This window comes from Bos grunniens, chromosome 12 (genome assembly GCF_055505025.1).
Source record: "Bos grunniens cultivar Pamir isolate PY7600 chromosome 12, Bosgru_T2T1.0, whole genome shotgun sequence".
In the NCBI taxonomy this organism is placed as follows: Eukaryota; Metazoa; Chordata; class Mammalia; order Artiodactyla; family Bovidae; genus Bos; species Bos grunniens.
The window spans coordinates 37,155,100-37,172,225 of NC_141176.1; positions in this window are offsets into that span (position 1 = coordinate 37,155,100).

Here is a 17,126-nt window from a genome sequence, read left to right on the forward strand (position 1 = left end):
ACCCTGATGCTGGGAGGGATTGGGGGCAGGAGGGGAAGGGGACAACAGAGGATGAGGTGGCTGGATGGCATCACTGACTCGATGGACATGAGTTTGAGTAAACTCTGGGAGTTGGTGATGGACAAGGAGGCCTGGTGTGCTGCGATTTATAGGGTAGCAAAGAGTTGGACACGAATGAGCGACCGAACTGAACTGAATGTTTCCTAAATCCCACTTGAGTTCACACTCCAGGATGTCTGGCCCTAGGTGAGTGACCATAACATCGTGGTTATTCAGGTCATTAAGATCTTTCTTGTATAGTTCTTCTGGGTATTCTTTTCCTTTATTTTTAATATTTTCTGCTTCTGTTAGGCCCTTACCATTTCTGTCTTTTACCATGCCCATTGTTGCATGAAATATTCCCTTTATATCTCCAATTTTCTTGAAGAGATCTCTAGTCTTTCCCATTATACTATTCTCTTTGTTTCTTTGCATTGTTCTTTTAAGAAGGCCATCTTATCTCTTCTTGCTATTCTCTGGAACTCTGCATTCAGTTGGGTATATTTTTTCCCTCTCTCCCTTTCCTTTTGCTTCTCTTCTTTCTGCAGCTATTTGTGTCTCTTCAGACATCCACTTTGTCTTCTCGCATTTCTTTTTCTTTGGGATGGTTTTGGCCACAGCCTTCTGGACAATGTTTCAAACTTCTGTCCATAGATTTTCAGGCACTCTGTCTACCAGACTAATTGTTGTTGTTCAATTGCTCAGTCATGTTGAACTCTTAGCAACTCCATGGATTACAGCATGCCAGGCTTCCCTGTTCTTTACCATCTCCTGGAGCCAGCTCAAACTCATATCCATTGAGTTGGTGATGCCATCCAACCATCTTGTCCTCTGTTATTCTCTTCTCCTCCTGCCTTCAGTCTTTCCCAGTATCAGGATCTTGTCCAATGAGTTGGTTTTTCACATCAGATGGCCAAAGTACTGGGGCTTCAGCCTCAGCATCTGTCTCTCCAATGAATATTCAAGGAATGAATATTCAGGAATGTTTCTTTAGGATTGACTGGTGTGATCTCCTTGAAGTCCAAGCGTCTCTCAAGAGTCTTCTCCAACACCACAGTTCAAAAGCATCCATTCTACAGTGCTCAGCTTTCTTTATGGCCCAACTCTCACATCAATACATGACTACTGGAAAAACCATAGCTTTGAGTATATGAACCTTTGTTGCAAAATAATGTCTCTGCTTTTTAATATGCTATCTAGATTTGTCATAGTTTTTTTTTTTTCCCCAAGGAACAAGCATCTTTTAATTTCATGGCTGCTGTTACCATCTGCAGTGATTTTGGAGCTCAAGAAAATAAAATCTGTCAGAATTTCCATTGTTTCCCCATCTATTTGCCATGAACTGATGGGACCAGATGTTATGATCTTTGCTTTTTGAATGTCGAGTTTTGAGCCATCTTTTTCACTCTCCTCTTTCACCTTAAACAAGAGGCTCTTTAGTTTTTTTTCACTTTGTGCCATAAAGATGGTGCCATCTGCATATCTGAGTTTATTAATATTTCTCCTGGCAATCTTGATTCCAGCTTGTGCTTCATCCAGCCTGGCATTTCTCATGATGTATGCAGCATATAAGTTAAATAAGCAGGGTGACAATATACAGTCTTGATGAATTTAGTGGACACCTGCTGTATAGCACTAGCAGTTCAGCTTGGTGTTCTGTGATGACCTAGAAGGATGGGATGGGTGGTTTGCTGGGACAAAGTTCCAAGGAGCAGGGAATATATGTATATATATAGTTGATTCATTTTGTTGTACAGCAGAAATTAATACAACTTTGTAAACAATCATGCTACACTAACAATAAACAAATACATAAATAAATAAAACAGGATATCAAAAGGTATTTGCACTTTCATGCTCATTTTTAAATTCTTCACATTAGTGAAAATGTTGAAACAAACTAAATGCCCATCAGCAGATTAGTAAATAAAGAAAATGAGATACAGACATACAACAGAATATTATTCAGCATTATTAAGAAGAAAATCTTGTCAGGTACTAAAACGTTGATGAAATTTGAGAACATGATAAAGAAATAATCCCCAATACAGTATACTAACGCATATATATGAAATTTAGAAAGATGGTAACAATAACCCTGTATACGAGACAGCAAAAGAGACACTGATGTATAAAACAGTCTTTTGGACTCTGTGGGAGAGGGAGAGGGTGGGATAATTTGGGAGAATGGCATTGAAACATGTATACTATCATATATGAAACGAGTTGCCAGTCCAGGTTCGATGCACGATACTGGATGCTTGGGGCTGGTGCACTGGGATGACCCAGAGGGATGGTACGGGGAGGGAGGAGGGAGGAGGGGTCAGGATGGGGAACATATGTATACTTGTGGCCGATCCATGTTGATGTATGGCAAAACCAATACAATATTGTAAAGTTAAAAAATAAAATAAAAAAAAAGAGAAAAAATGAAATAATCCAGTCACAGAAGAACAAATAATGCATGATTCCAGTTATTTTGGGATATCTAAACTAGACAAACTAATAGAAATAGTAGAAAGCAAATGACAGTTTGCCAGGGGCTGGAGAGAAAGGGAAATAGGGAAATGATGCTTCATGGGCATACATTTCCAGTTATGTGACCTGAAATGTTTTTAGAGTTCTGCTGTGCAATATGTGTATATAATTTATAATACCGTAAAGTACATGTACAAACGTTAAGAGGATAGTTTTCACATTATATGTTTTACCTAATTAAATAAAGAAATAAATAGGTAAACATTTCTCCACTACCACTCAAACAAATAAAACAATTGGAGAAACTAAAGAAAGGACAGATTTTGCCTTTAAAATTTTGTAAAATAAGCCTTCATTTAAAAGGTCAATGAAACATGCCTAATGAATCTCCTTAGTATTACACTCAAATGATTTGATGCAACTTTCAATAGCACATCTTAGAGAGTGAAGTGGTTCAAACAGAATAGACAAGGTGTTATAGAAAACAAACTTAAGCCTGAACATGTCAAATTACTATCTGTGAAACAGTGGACAAACTACTTAACTTCTAGCTTCCTCCTGTCATATAAGTAATAAGAATACAGCCTTATTTGCCATTTTAAGATAGTCATGTTCTTCTCCGGTTCTTAAAATGTCTCATATTGCCCTTTCTGCCTGAACTCTTATTTCCAACTCTGCTTAAAATATTTCATCTTATCCCTCAAGTCTTCCTGTGATAATTTTCCCATGTGCCCTCTGTAATATACTTAGGCATAATAATTCTATGATGGCTGTGATGTGACTTTCAAAAACAAATGAACCTTGAGCAACATAAGAAAGAAAATATGATACACGTGTTGGCTGACAGATGTTAGTATAGTGGTCTTCTGTACACCAGAGAGGATCCTGTTTGAATCCCGCATTGATGACCAAATGGGCAGTGGGAAGCATCATCAGGAACACCCTTTGTGGACTGTTCATTCATAATAGAAATAATCGCTACTTCATTTTCAACAATGTTTCAAATAATTGTCATTTTAATAAGAAATTACCTGAAAATGTGCTTCTCATTTCACAGAATGAAATATAGCTGTATTCTTCATAAAGGTCCATATAATCAAAGCTATCCTTTTTCCAGTAGTCCATGTATGGATGTGAGAGCTGGACCTTAAAGAAACGTGAGCACCAAAGAATTGATGCTTTGAACTGTGCTTTTGGAGAAGACTCTTGAGAGACACTTGAACTTCAAGGAGATCAAACCAGTCAATCCTAAAGGAAATCAACCCTGAATATTTACTGGAAAGACTGATGCTGAGGCTGAAGCTCCAATACTTGGGACACCTGATGTGAAGAGCCAACTCATTGGTAAAGACCCTGATGCTGGGAAAGATTGAAGAAAGGAGGAAAAGGGGCTAACAGAGGACAAGATGGTTGGATGGCATCACCAACTCAATGGATACGAGTTTGAGCAGGCTCCAGGAGATGGTGAAGGACAGGGAATCCTGGCATGCTGTAGTCCATGGTGTGGCTAAGAGTTGGACATGACTGAACAACAACTGAACAACAAAAAGTAGTCTGGTAGACAGAGTGCCTGAAAAACTATGGATAGAAGTTTGAAACATTCTACATAAGGCAATGACCAAAAGCATCCCCCTAAAAAAGAAATGCAAGAAGACAAAGTGGATATCTGAGGAGGCTTCAGTTCTGTGAACAGTTCTTCACAGTTCAGCTCTTTAGTGTAAACTTTCATACAATAATTTACTACTGTTCTACACATAAGTCTTTCTAAGTAATTATCATTTGCATGATATTTATATCTTGTTATACATCTAAATAATTCTCAACCCCAAGTAGGCTAGATATTTTGAGGAAACATACATATACCTATGGTTGATTCATATTGATGTATGGAAGAAAACATCACAATATTGTAAAAGAATTATCCTCCAATCAAAAATAAAATAAAATATTAAAAAAGCACAAAATGTATGTATTACATGAATTTCAAATGTGTCTTTAATATCCCATTTTAGAGGTCATTTTGAGGCATCCTAAGTGAATACATCAGAGAAGGCAGTGGCACCCCACTCCAGTACTCTTCCCTGGAAAATCCCATGGACGGAGGAGCCTGGTAGGCTGCAGTCTATGGGGTCGAATGGAGTCGGGCATGACTGAGCAACTTCACTTTCACTTTCACATTCATGCATTGAAGAGGGAATGGCAACCCACTCCAGTGTTCTTGCCTGGAGAATCTGAGGGACGGGGGAGCCTGGTGGGTTGCCATCTATGGGGTCGCACAGAGTTGGACATGACTGAAGCGACTCAGCAGCAGCAAGTGAACACGTATAACATATGAATTATAGGGTTATGAATTCAGGTTAATTAAATACACAGCAATTATGTTATTTTATTTGACATTTTTATTTTGTTTTGATTTTCAAAATATTTTATGACTTTATTTGGCTGTGTCGTCTGTGAAGTAGTGGAAGAGAGAAAAAGCACTGTGCTCATTGCCAACAGTTTGGGTTCTGGACCCAAACCAGCTGATCCCTAGCTGTAAATCTTAACAAACATTCTCTTGATAGCTTTATTCTGAAAGTAGAACGCCAGAGCTTCCTTATGTACAAAATGACTTTAGTGAATCATACCATTTCTAGGTATAGTGAGTTTCAGTTCAGTTTAGTTCGGTCGCCGTTGTGTCCTACTCTTTGTGACGCCATGGACTGCAGCACGCCAGGCCTCCCTGTCCATCACCAACTCCTGGAGTTTACTCCAACTCATGCCCATTAAGCCGGTGATGCCGTCGAAACATCTCATCCTCTGTTGTCCCCTTCTCCTCCTGCCTTCAATCTTTCCCAACATCAGGGTCTTTTCAAATGAGTCAGTTTTTCACATCAGGTGGCCAAAGCATTGGAGTTTCAGCTTCAACATTAGTCCTTCCAATGAACATTCAGGACTGCTTTCCTTTAGGATGGACTGGTTGGATCTCCTTGCTGTCTAAGGGACTCTCAAGCGTCTTCTCCAACACCACAGTTCAAAAGCATCAATTCTTTGGTGTTCAACTTTTTTTATAGTCCTGTGTATTTATTTGCTGCTGCTACTGCTAGGTCGCTTCAGTCGTGTTCGACTCTGTGCGACCCCATAGATGGCAGCCCACCAGGCCCCGCTGTCCTTGGGATTCTCCAGGCAAGAACACTGGAGTGTGTTGCCATTTCCTTCTCCAGTGCATGAAAGTAAAAAGTGAAAGTGAAGTCTCTCAGTGGTGTCCGACTCGTAGCGACCTCATGGACTGCAGCCTACCAGGCTCCTCCGCCCATGGGATTTTCCAGCCAAGAGTATTGGAGTGGGTTGCCATTGCCTTCTCAGGATGCCTCAAAATGACCTCTAAAATGGGATATTAAAGACACATTTGAAATTCATGTAATACATACATTTTGTGCTTTTAAAATTTTTTATTTTATTTTTGATTGGAGGATAATTCTTTTAACTTTCACATCCATACATGACTACCAGAAAAACCAAAGCTTTGATTAGATGGACCTTTGTTGGCAAAGTAATGTCTCTGTTTTTTAATATGCTGTCTAGGTTGGTCATAACTTTTCTTCCAAGGAGTAAGTGTCTTTTAATTTCATAGCTACAGTCACCATCTGCAGTGATTTTGGAGTCCCCAAAATAAAGTCTGTCACTGTTTCCATTGTTTCCCCATCTATCTGCCATGAAGTGAAGGGACCAGATCTTCATTTTCTCAATGTTGAGTTTTAAGCCAACTTTTTCACTCTCTTCTTTCACTTTCATCAAGAGGCTCTTTAGTTCTTTGATTTCTGCCATAAGGATGGTGTCATCTGCATATCTGAGGTTATTGATATTTCTTCTGGTAATCTTGATTCCAGCTTGTGCTTCATCTAGTCCAGCATTTCTCATGATGTACTCTGCATATAAGTTAAACAAGCAGGTTGACAACATACAGCTTAATATACTCCTTTTCCAATTTAGAATCAGTCTTTAGTTCCATGTTAAGATGATAAAAGGCAGGAAGTCCAGGGCTCTCCAAATGGAGGAAATAGATTGCAAGTGTCAGACTTTTTAAATCTCACTCTTAAGTGGCAGGAAGAAACAAACTAGTGATATATTTTCCCCCCTCTCCATATAAATTTACAAAGAGGTTTCTCTTAAAATACGGTGTTGCCATAATGACAACTCTTTCCACCTGAACTTAACTTTTCTCAAATATTGAGCTAACCAATGCATTTTTCTTATAGAAATGGTTGTCTTAAGATATGTTAATGTACTTACACATTTACCCCAGACTCTGTCTTCAAGTCTGTTCCGCCTAAAGGCTCAGAACTGACTTGACAATCCAGTATGTTACTCTCATACATTGTTCTCCTAATCCATGTAAACAAAACTATTTGTATGGTAATCTGCCTTTATACAAGATTCAAGTCAATCATTTTATGGCCTGGGATGATTCGCCTGGTGCAAAGATTATCTCAAAATGCACCTTGTGGGTTAAGGACCTGGTGCCATTCTCTGAGTTTTGAGACATTCCTTTCTTTCATTAACAGATTGCTAGTAATTATATAACATCCAGCTAAAGACTAGAAGGCGGGTATTCTTTCTGCCCTTCTGATGTCTATGTCAGAAGCTTTCTCTATCTCTTTTATACTTGAATAAAACTTTATTACACAAAAGCTCTGAATGATCAAGCCTCGTCTCTGGCCCTGGATTGAATTTTTCTCCTCCAGAGGCCAAGAATCCCATTGTCTTTTGTGGTTCAGCAACAACCTTTCAGTGTCCAGTTCTAACTATTGCTTCTTGACCTGCATACACATTTCTCAGGAGGCAGATCAGGTGGTCTAGTATTCCTATCTCTTTCAGAATTTTCCACAGTTTACCTATAAACAATTATGTATTTAGAACTTCTCATGAACAATTTTGATTCAGTCATTTAAGATTAAGTATCCAAATGTAAACAGATATCTACAGATATTAAATTCATTCAAATGTATAATGAATGGTGAAGGCTAATGGAAAAGTGTCTTCTGTAGTAGAAAGGCTGTTTTTAATTTAATAAAAGTTATGCAATACTTTTTAAATCCATGCTAGTAAATTGAAAATTAATTCTGTTTTTCTAATGGATATAATAGCTATTTAATGTAAAACCTTGAATGGAAACTTCTTTTATTTGTATAGCACCTGATAGTACAAAGGGCTTTCCTAATAGCTCAGTTGGTAAAGAATCCACCTGCAATGCAGGAGACTCCAGTTCGATTTCTGGGTGGGGAAAATCCACTGGAAAAGGAATAGGCTACCAACTCCAGTATTCTTGGTCTTCCCTTGTGTCTCAGCTGGTAAAGAGTCTGCCTGCAAAGCAGGAGACCTTGGTTTGATTGCTGGGTTGGGAAGATCCCCTGGAGAAGGGAAAGACTGCCCACTGCAGTATTCTGGCCTAGAGAATTCCATGGACATCCATGGGATCACAAAGAATCAGAGATGACTGAGCGACTTTCACTTTCATTGATAGTATAAAACACTCTTGTCTGAATATAATTAACATTAGATCTTCACAATTACACCGAGGTGTGTGGAAGGAGATGGAAGGGAGTTAAGGAACTAGTTTTAACTGAGTGAGAGCTGGTTCAGTGCCTGACACTTTAGTAATAGGTGTGGTTTAAGCTCTCTCTGTCCAAGAGAAAAACACAGCTATGAAAGTCCAGCACTTTCCCAAGGCTGTAAATTAAAATATCAGGAAGAGTTTGCTTTGGTTAAAATTAGGCATTCAGACTTGCTATTCTGTTTCTTCCTGTAAAAGATATTGGATCTCAGATGCACTTGTAATTCTAATTCCATTCTTGTATCTCAAATAATTGGAAATTATTTTTGGTAAAGGAAAAGAAATGCTTTCTTTATTAGTAACTAATGTACCAAGGTCTTATCTTAAATAATTTAAAATATGGGGACAAACAGAAAAATCTACTTCCATTTGAAACATTAAAAAACTATTTTAAATAAGGTAATTGGGGCATATCACATGTAAAACAATTACTTAATGTAGTTTTTAAAATGTATTTTCTGATGTATTTCAGAACAAACCCTAAATTCAATTGCTAACAAGACTGGATCTACCAATTGTTATCCTGATTAAATACAAATATAAATGTGACATTGAGAAGCATGACCAAAAATTTGAAGTACTTTCAGGGACCATCATTTTCACCCCAAATAGGAGCGGTTTCTTAGTGATTTTGATCGGCATTTTGAAATGTGCTTGTGAATAAAAGAGAGAAAACGGCATACCTCACATCCAAATGCCCACACAGAGATTATAATGGAAGCAATGTTTTACGGATCCCTTGGGAAGGAAATACTATATTCATGTTTGTTCCTGAAGATGATAATAGCAGAATGAATATTCTGCATCACATAATCCAGACTAGGGAAAGTGCTGATGGATAATGACTAATTTAATGCAAAAAGGCTGAGCAACAGAGGGTGGAAGACATAGGGGAAAAAAGCTGAACAGGAGTTAGTCATTCCAAATTCTTGGTTATTATAGTAAATTCAAAATCCCAGAATCCTGAGCTCAGTCCTGAGACTATATCTGTAATTTTTCTCCCTCTTGGGCCCTTAGGTATAAAAGGAGTATGGAATTATAGAGTCTAGGTAGACAAAAATTCAAGGGACATAGGATTTTTTAAAAATTCCCCATCATTAGAACAAATACTTTCCTCTAAACTTTCTAAAACCTAGGGTTGTCTGTTTAGTAGTGAAGGGAATTCTTCAACCTTGCTCAAAAGCACAGTCTGTACTGCTGCTGCTGCTGCTGCTAAGTCACTTCATTCATGTCTGACTCTGTGTGACCCCATAGACGGCAGCCCACCAGGCTCCTCCATCCATGGGATTTTCCAGGCAAGAGTACTGGAGGGGGTTGCCATTGCCTTCTCCGCAGTCTGTACTGACAGGCAGTAAATAGAAACAAAGTGCCCCTTTGAAGCAATGACATCAGTTCAGTAGCTCAGTCATGTCCGACTCTTTGCCACGCAATGAACTGCAGCACGCCAGGCCTCCCTGTCCATAACCAACTCCTGGAGTCCACCCAAACCCATGTCCATCAAGTCGGTGATGCCATCCAACCATCTCAGCCTCTGTCTTCCCCTTCTCCTCCTGCCCTTAATCTATCCCAACATCAGGGTCTTTTCAAATGAGCCAGCTCTTCACATCAGGTGGCCAAAGTACCGGAGTTTCAGCTTCAACATCAGTCCTTCCAATGAACACCCAGGACTGATCTCCTTTAGGATGGACTGGTTGGATCTCCTTGCAGTCCAAGGGACTCTCAAGAGTCTTCTCCAACACCACAGTTCAAAAGCATCAATTCTTTGGCGCTCAGCTTTCTTTATAGTCCAACTCTCACATCCATACATGACCACTGGGAAAACCATAGCCTTGACTAGACAGACCTTTGTTGGAAAAGTAATGTCTCTGTTTTTTAATATGTTGTCTAGGTTGGTCATAACTTTCCTTCCAAGGAGTAAGCATCTTTTAATCATGGCTGGAATCACCATCTGCAGTGATTTTGGAGCCCAGAAAAATAAAGTCTGACACTGTTTCCACTGTTTCCCCATTTATTTGCCATGAAGTGATGGGACCGGATGCCATCTTAAATTTGCAATTTGATTAGCTCAGACCTGAATGGGCTTCCTTTGTGGCTTAGCTGGTAAACAATTTGCCTGAAATGTGGAAGATCTGGGTTTGATCTCTGAGTTGGGAAGATCCCTTGGAGAAGGGAAAAGCTACCTACTCCAGGAGGGCTGGAGAATTCCATGGGCTGTATAGTGTATGTGGTTGCAGAGTTGGATACTACTGAGCGACTTTCACTTTCATACCTGAATGGCCTAATGGTTTTCCCTACTTTCTTCAATTTAAGACTGAATTTTGAAGTAAGGAGCTCATGATCTGAGCCTCAGTCTTGTTTTTGCTGAGTGTAAAAAGCTTCTCCATCTTTAGCTCCAAAAAATATAACCAATCTAATTTTGGTATTGACCATCTGGTGATGTCCATGTGTAGAGTCATTGCTTGTGTTATGGAAGAAGGGGTTTACTATCACCAGTATGTTCTCTTGGCAAAACTCTGTTAACCTATGCACAGCTTCATTTTGTAATCCAAGGCCAAACTTGGCTATTACTCTAGGTAGCTCTTGACTTCCTACTTTGCAATTGCAATCCTCTGTGATAAAAAGAGAGGATTGTAATATGATGTGATAAAAAAAAAATTTTTTTTTTTTTTTTGGTGTTAGTTCTAGGAGGTTTTCTAGGTCTTCATAATATGGTTCAACTTCAGTTTCTTCAGCATTAGTGGTTGGGCCATAAATTTGAATTAGTGTGATACTGAATACTTTGCCAATACTTGGAAATGAACCAAGATCATTCTGTTGTTTTTAAGATTGTATCCGAGTACTACATTTTGCCCTTTTATTGACTATGAGGGCTACTTCATTTCTTCCAAGGGATTCTTGCCCACAGTAGTAGATATAATGGTCATCTGAATGACCATTCCTGTTCATTTTAGTTAACTGATTCCTGAGATGCTGATGTTCACTCTTGCCATCTCCTCCTTGATCAGATCTAAGTTACCTTCATTCATTGATATAACATTCCGGGTTCCTATGCAATATTGTTCTTCACAGCATCAGACTTTACTATCACCACCAGACACATCAACAACTGGGTATAGCTTCAGTTTTGACCCAGCCTCTTCATTCTTTCTGGAGTTATGTCTCTGCTTTTCCCCAGGTGCATATTAGACACCTCCCAAACTGGAGGGGCTTCCATTGTCATATCTTTTTACCTTTTCATACTGCTCATGGGGCTCCTGAGGCAAGAATACTGGAATGGTAAGCCGTTCCCTCCTCCAGTGGACCACATTTGGTCAAAGCTCTCCACTATGAACTGTCCATCTTGGGTGGCCCTGCATGACATGGCTCAGAGCTTCATTGAGTTATGCAAGACCTTTCACCATGATAAGGTTATGGTTCATTAATCCATGATTCAAGGAATTAAATGTGGTAGATACCCTGCCTGAAGAATGATGGACAGTGGTTCATAACACTCTATAAGAGGCAGTGACCAAATTCATCTCAAAGAAAAGGAAATACAAGAAGGCAAAATGGTTGTTTGAAGAGGCTTTCCAAATAGCTGAGGAAAGAAGAGAAGCAAATGGAAAGGGAGAGAGGGAAATATACACCAAACTGAATGCAGCATTCCAGAGAAGAGCGAGGAGAGATAAGAAGTCCTTAAGTGAACAATGTAAAGAAAAAGAGGAAAATAATAGAGTGGGAAAGGCTAGAGGTCTCTTCAAGAAATTGGAGATATCAAGAGAACATTTAATGCAAGGATGGGTACAATAAAGGACAGAAATGGTAAGAATCTAAGAGAAACAGAGAGATTAAGAAAAACTATACAAAAAAAGATAATGACTTGGATGACCATGATGGTATGGTCACTGTTTTAGAGCCAGACATTATGGAGTTTGAAGTCAAGTGAGCATTAGGAAGCATTACTACAAACAAGCCAGTGGAGGTGATGGAATTCCAGGTGAGCTAATTAAAATTCTAAAAGATGATGCTGTTAAAACCTAGGAAATTTAGAAAACTTGGTATTGGCCACAGGACAGGAAAATGTCAATTTTCATTCCAATCCCAAAGCAAGGAATGCCAAATAATGTTCAAACTGCCCTGAAATTGTGATTATTTCATATGCTAGCAAGGTAATGTTCAAAATCATTCAAGCTAGGTTTCAGCAGTACATGAACTAAGAACTTCCAGGTATACAAGCTGAGCTTCAAAAAGACAAAGGAACCAGAGATCAAATTGCCAACATTTGTTGGATCATGGAGAAAGGAAGGGAATTCCAGAAAAACGTCTACTTCTGCTTTATTGTCTATGCTAAAGGTTTTGACTGTGTGGATCATAACAAACTGTGGAAAATTCTTAGAGATGTGACTATCAGACCTCCTTACCTGTCTCCTAAAAGACTTGTACACAAGCCAAGAAGCAACAGATCCAAACACAGAACAAATGACTGGTTCAAAATTGGCAAAGAAGTATGTCAAAGCTGTATATTGTCTTCCTATTTATTTAACTTACATGCAGAATAGATAATGTGAAATGCTGGGCTAGATGAGTCACAAACTGGAATCAAGATTGCTGGGAGAAATATCAGCAACCTCAGATATGCAGATGATAACACTCTAATGAGAGAAAGTGAAGAGGAACTAAGAGCCTCTATATGCTAGTGAAAGAGGAGAGTAAAAAACCTTGCTTAAAACTCAACGTTAAAAAAACTGAGATCATGGCATCTGGTTCCATCACTTTACGGCAAATAGAAGGGTGAAAAATGGATACAGTGACAGATAATATCTTAGTCTCCAAAATCACTGTGGATGATGACTGCAGCCATGAAATTAAAAGACACTTTACCTTGGAAGGAAAACTATTAAAAACCCAGACAGCACATTAAAACCAGAGACATCACTTTGCCAACAAGGGTATGTATAGTCAAACTTATGGTTTTTCCAGTAGTCATGTATGGATGTCAGAGTTGGACCAGAAAGAAGACTGCATGCTGAAGAATTGATGCTTTCCAGTTGTGGTTCTGGAGAAGACTCTTGAGAATCCCTGGGACTGAAAGGATATTAAACCAGTCAATTCTAAAGGAAATTCAATCCTGAATATTCATTAGAATGACAAATGCTGAAGCTCCAGTATTTTGGCCACCTGATGTGAAGAGCATCACTGACTCAATGGACACTAGTGTGAGCAAACTTTGGGAGATAGTAAAGTATCAGAAAGCCTGGGGTGCTGTAGTCCATGGGGTCACAAAGAGTGAGATATGACTTAGCAACTAAACAACAACAACAACAAGAATGGTATATAGAATCATCCTTTTCTTATTGTTCTCCTGTCCTTTGAAAACTGCCTTCTGGGCCTCTCCCCTAGGAGTAAACCAAATTTACTTATAAATCCTTCAATATATCAATGATCACTTGGTAAAGTAATTTCTTTCAATTTTCATGTGCAGAGAGCAATAAAGATAAGCCAAAGTGTGCATAATATATATTAATATATGCATTGCAGTTGTTACCTGGTGGTTAACTATACATTACTACAGTTATGTATGTATAGTATACATTACATACTATAACTATACATTTACTAAGATGTGGAAGAGGTATTATACATAATCTTATATAAGCACATAGTCAACAATAGGTTAAACTTAGTAAATATTGTATGCACATCACTAGGAGGAAAAGAGTATTTAGGATAATAATTATTTAGAGAATAAGAAGGAGTTTGTTAGATGATGCTTTCTCCATCAATAAATATGTGCACACTCAAACATACACAATAATTTTATGAAATAAAACAATTTCATTGTGTTTTAAAATTTGATGGTGTGCTGGGTCCATCCTGATTGAGAGTTAAGGTCTGCAATTGTATTATACTCTAACTCAACCTTTTATATATATGCCTTAATTATCAGTCACATTATATTATATATTTAAGGCTTTCAATGACAAGTGTTTGCAATTCAATCTTTATGTCTTTCAATAGAACTTCTATAAATAGAGAAGATATTAAAAAAAAAGACTAATGTGAGTGATATATGGGCTGAAAAGCAGTTCTGTTAATTTTTGTCATATAAGGAAAGATGGATCAAGATATAAAAATTCAATCAAATAAAAAAGTAAACAATGATTTCTTGTACCAAGCTATAGTTAATTTTATATTTTTATACTTCTGTCTAATAAAGATATTGTATCTACAGTGATAAGATGAATTTGACTTAGCTCCATGATGTATGGAAACCGAGTGGGCTAAATGGGAAGCAGAAAAATAGGGTATTTGAAGGGATAACATAAGAAGCAGGGTTGTATCTATCTTTGGTTTTACTACATCATTCTCACTGTCACACCAGGGTGTACCTAAAATATAAATTTTCCATTACTGTGTAATCTGTGCCATTATGCTTATATTTCTGTTTTTTTTTGTTTGTTTTTGTTTTCAGAAAATTAAAACGATCAATCCTAAGAGAATCTGCAGTATGACAATAACAATATGACCTATCTAAATGTTTCACTGTAGTTTTGAAATGTCATATTTTACTTTCTTTCTCCTGATGTAGTATTAACTCTACATTGAGTTAAATAGATGGGGAAACAGTGGAAACAGTGTCAGACTTTATTTTTCTGGGCTCCAAAATCACTACAGATGGTGACTGCAGCCATGAAATTAAAAGACGCTTACTCCTTGGAAGGAAAGTTATGACCAATCTAGATAGCATATTCAAGAGCAGAGACATTACTTTGCCAACAAAGGTCCGTCTAGTCAAGGCTATGGTTTTTCCAGTGGTCATGTATGGATGTGAGAGTTGGACTGTGAAGAAAGCTGAGTGCCAAAGAATTGATGCTTTTGAACTGTGGTGTTGGAGAAGACTCTTGAGAGTCCTTTGGACTGCAAGGAGATCCAACCAGTCCATTCTGAAGGAGATCAGCCCTGGATGTTCTTTGGAAGGAATGATGCTAAAGCTGAAACTCCAGTACTTTGGCCACCTCATGCGAAGAGTTGACTCATTGGAAAAGACTCTGATGCTGGGAGGGACTGAGGGCACGAGGAGAAGGGGACGACAGAGGATGAGATGGCTGGATGGCATCACTGACTCGATGGACGTGAGTCTGAGTGAACTTCGGGAGTTGGTGATGGACAGGGAGGCCTGGCATGCTGCGATTCATGGGGTTGCAAAGAGTCCAACACAACTGAGCGACTGAACTGAACTGAACTGAATAGTAACTTTAGTAGTATTTTTGAAAGATTGAATTATATTTTATATTAATCCTCACCCTGGTCTTCTCTAATCTAGATTAATTACATGCAGAATAGATAATGTGAAATGCAATTGAAAGCTGTGCTATTCTTTGACAGATGTAACATTTCCTGATTTATAATTTGTTTCTAGGAGTTAGAGAAGTAAAATAATTTTGTTCAAAGATATATTGTGCATGAATCTAAACTCTTTGCTTTACTTACTGAGACTTCATAAAACAGAAAAATTTGACTAGACTAGGGATTTTTTTTTTTATCATTTATCGAGAGTAACTGTTTCATTAAGTATTTTTCAAATCATGAAAAAAAATTTTTTTCTCTCAGTTTTTATTTTCTGGGTTGAGTTAGAGGCAAGTATAATATTGTGATCATATCTATCCACACATTACTTTTTAGCATAGCTATAAAGAAAAAAAATTACATTGAGAAAGATAAATTAAATCAAAGATGAAATTCCAGAGGAAACAAAGTTGAGAGGTTATGAAGACAAGAGAACAAAGTGTATTAAACAAACAAACAAACATAGAGCATTGGCAAAAGTCCTTGCTTTTTTCCTACTTGAAAATTCCCTATTTTGGAAAACTTGCTGGCTAGTCTTTTTTTTTAATCTTCAACCTCTTTAGCTATTCATTTATGTGCCATATGATGCAAAAGGTGCAAATTTGTGACAGGTTTACCTTGGACCTACTCAAATGGAAATTGTAAACAAATGCAATTCCCTATTTTTCATGCTTAAGATACTTTCATTCTTCCTTAACAAGACATATGTAAAATGTTTCTTATTATTAATTTATAATATATGCTTATCTAAAAACTTAAAATGGTTTCTTTCTTGGAATTGACTATGAGGCCGATGAACAACCATGTTATTATTTTCATCTTATATCTTGGTATAAAATCTGTTATTTTTGCTTTCAGTAAATATGTTTATTTTTGTTTTTCATAAATTAAAATCTTAGTATATCAGACAGTATACTATAAGAGTAGCATACCTCACTCAATGCATATCAGATCAGATCAGATCAGATCAGTCGCTCAGTCGTGTCTGACTCTTTGCAACCCCATGAATTGCAGCACGCCAGGCCTCCCTGTCCATCACCAACTCCCGGAGTCCACTGAGACTCACGTCCATCGAGTCAGTGATGCCATCCAGCCATCTCATCCTCTGCCGTCCCCTTCTCCTCTTGCCCCCAATCCCTCCCAGCATCAGAGTCTTTTCCAATGAGTCAACTCTTCGCATGAGGTGGCCAAAGTACTGGTGTTTCAGCTTTAGCATCATTCCCTCCAAAGAAGTCCCAGGGCTGATCTCCTTCAGAATGGACTGGTTTGATCTCCTTGCAGTCCAAGGGACTCTCTCAAGAGTCTTCTCCAACACCACAGTTCAAAAGCATCAATTTTTCGGCACTCAGCCTTCTTCACAGTCCAACTCTCACATTCATACATGACCACTGGAAAAACCATAGCCTTGACTAGATGGACCTTTGTTGGCAAAGTAATGTCTCTGCTTTTGAATATGCTATCTAGGTTGGTCATAACTTTCCTTCCAAGGAGTAAGTGTCTTTTAATGTCATGGCTGCAGTCACCATCTGCAGTGATTTTGGAGCCCCCCCAAATAAAGTCTGACACTGTTTCCACTGTTTCCCCATCTATTTCCCAAGCAGTGATGGGACAGGATGCCATGATCTTCGTTTTCTGAATGTTGAACTTTAAGCCAACTTTTTCACTCTCCACTTTCACTTTCATGATAAAG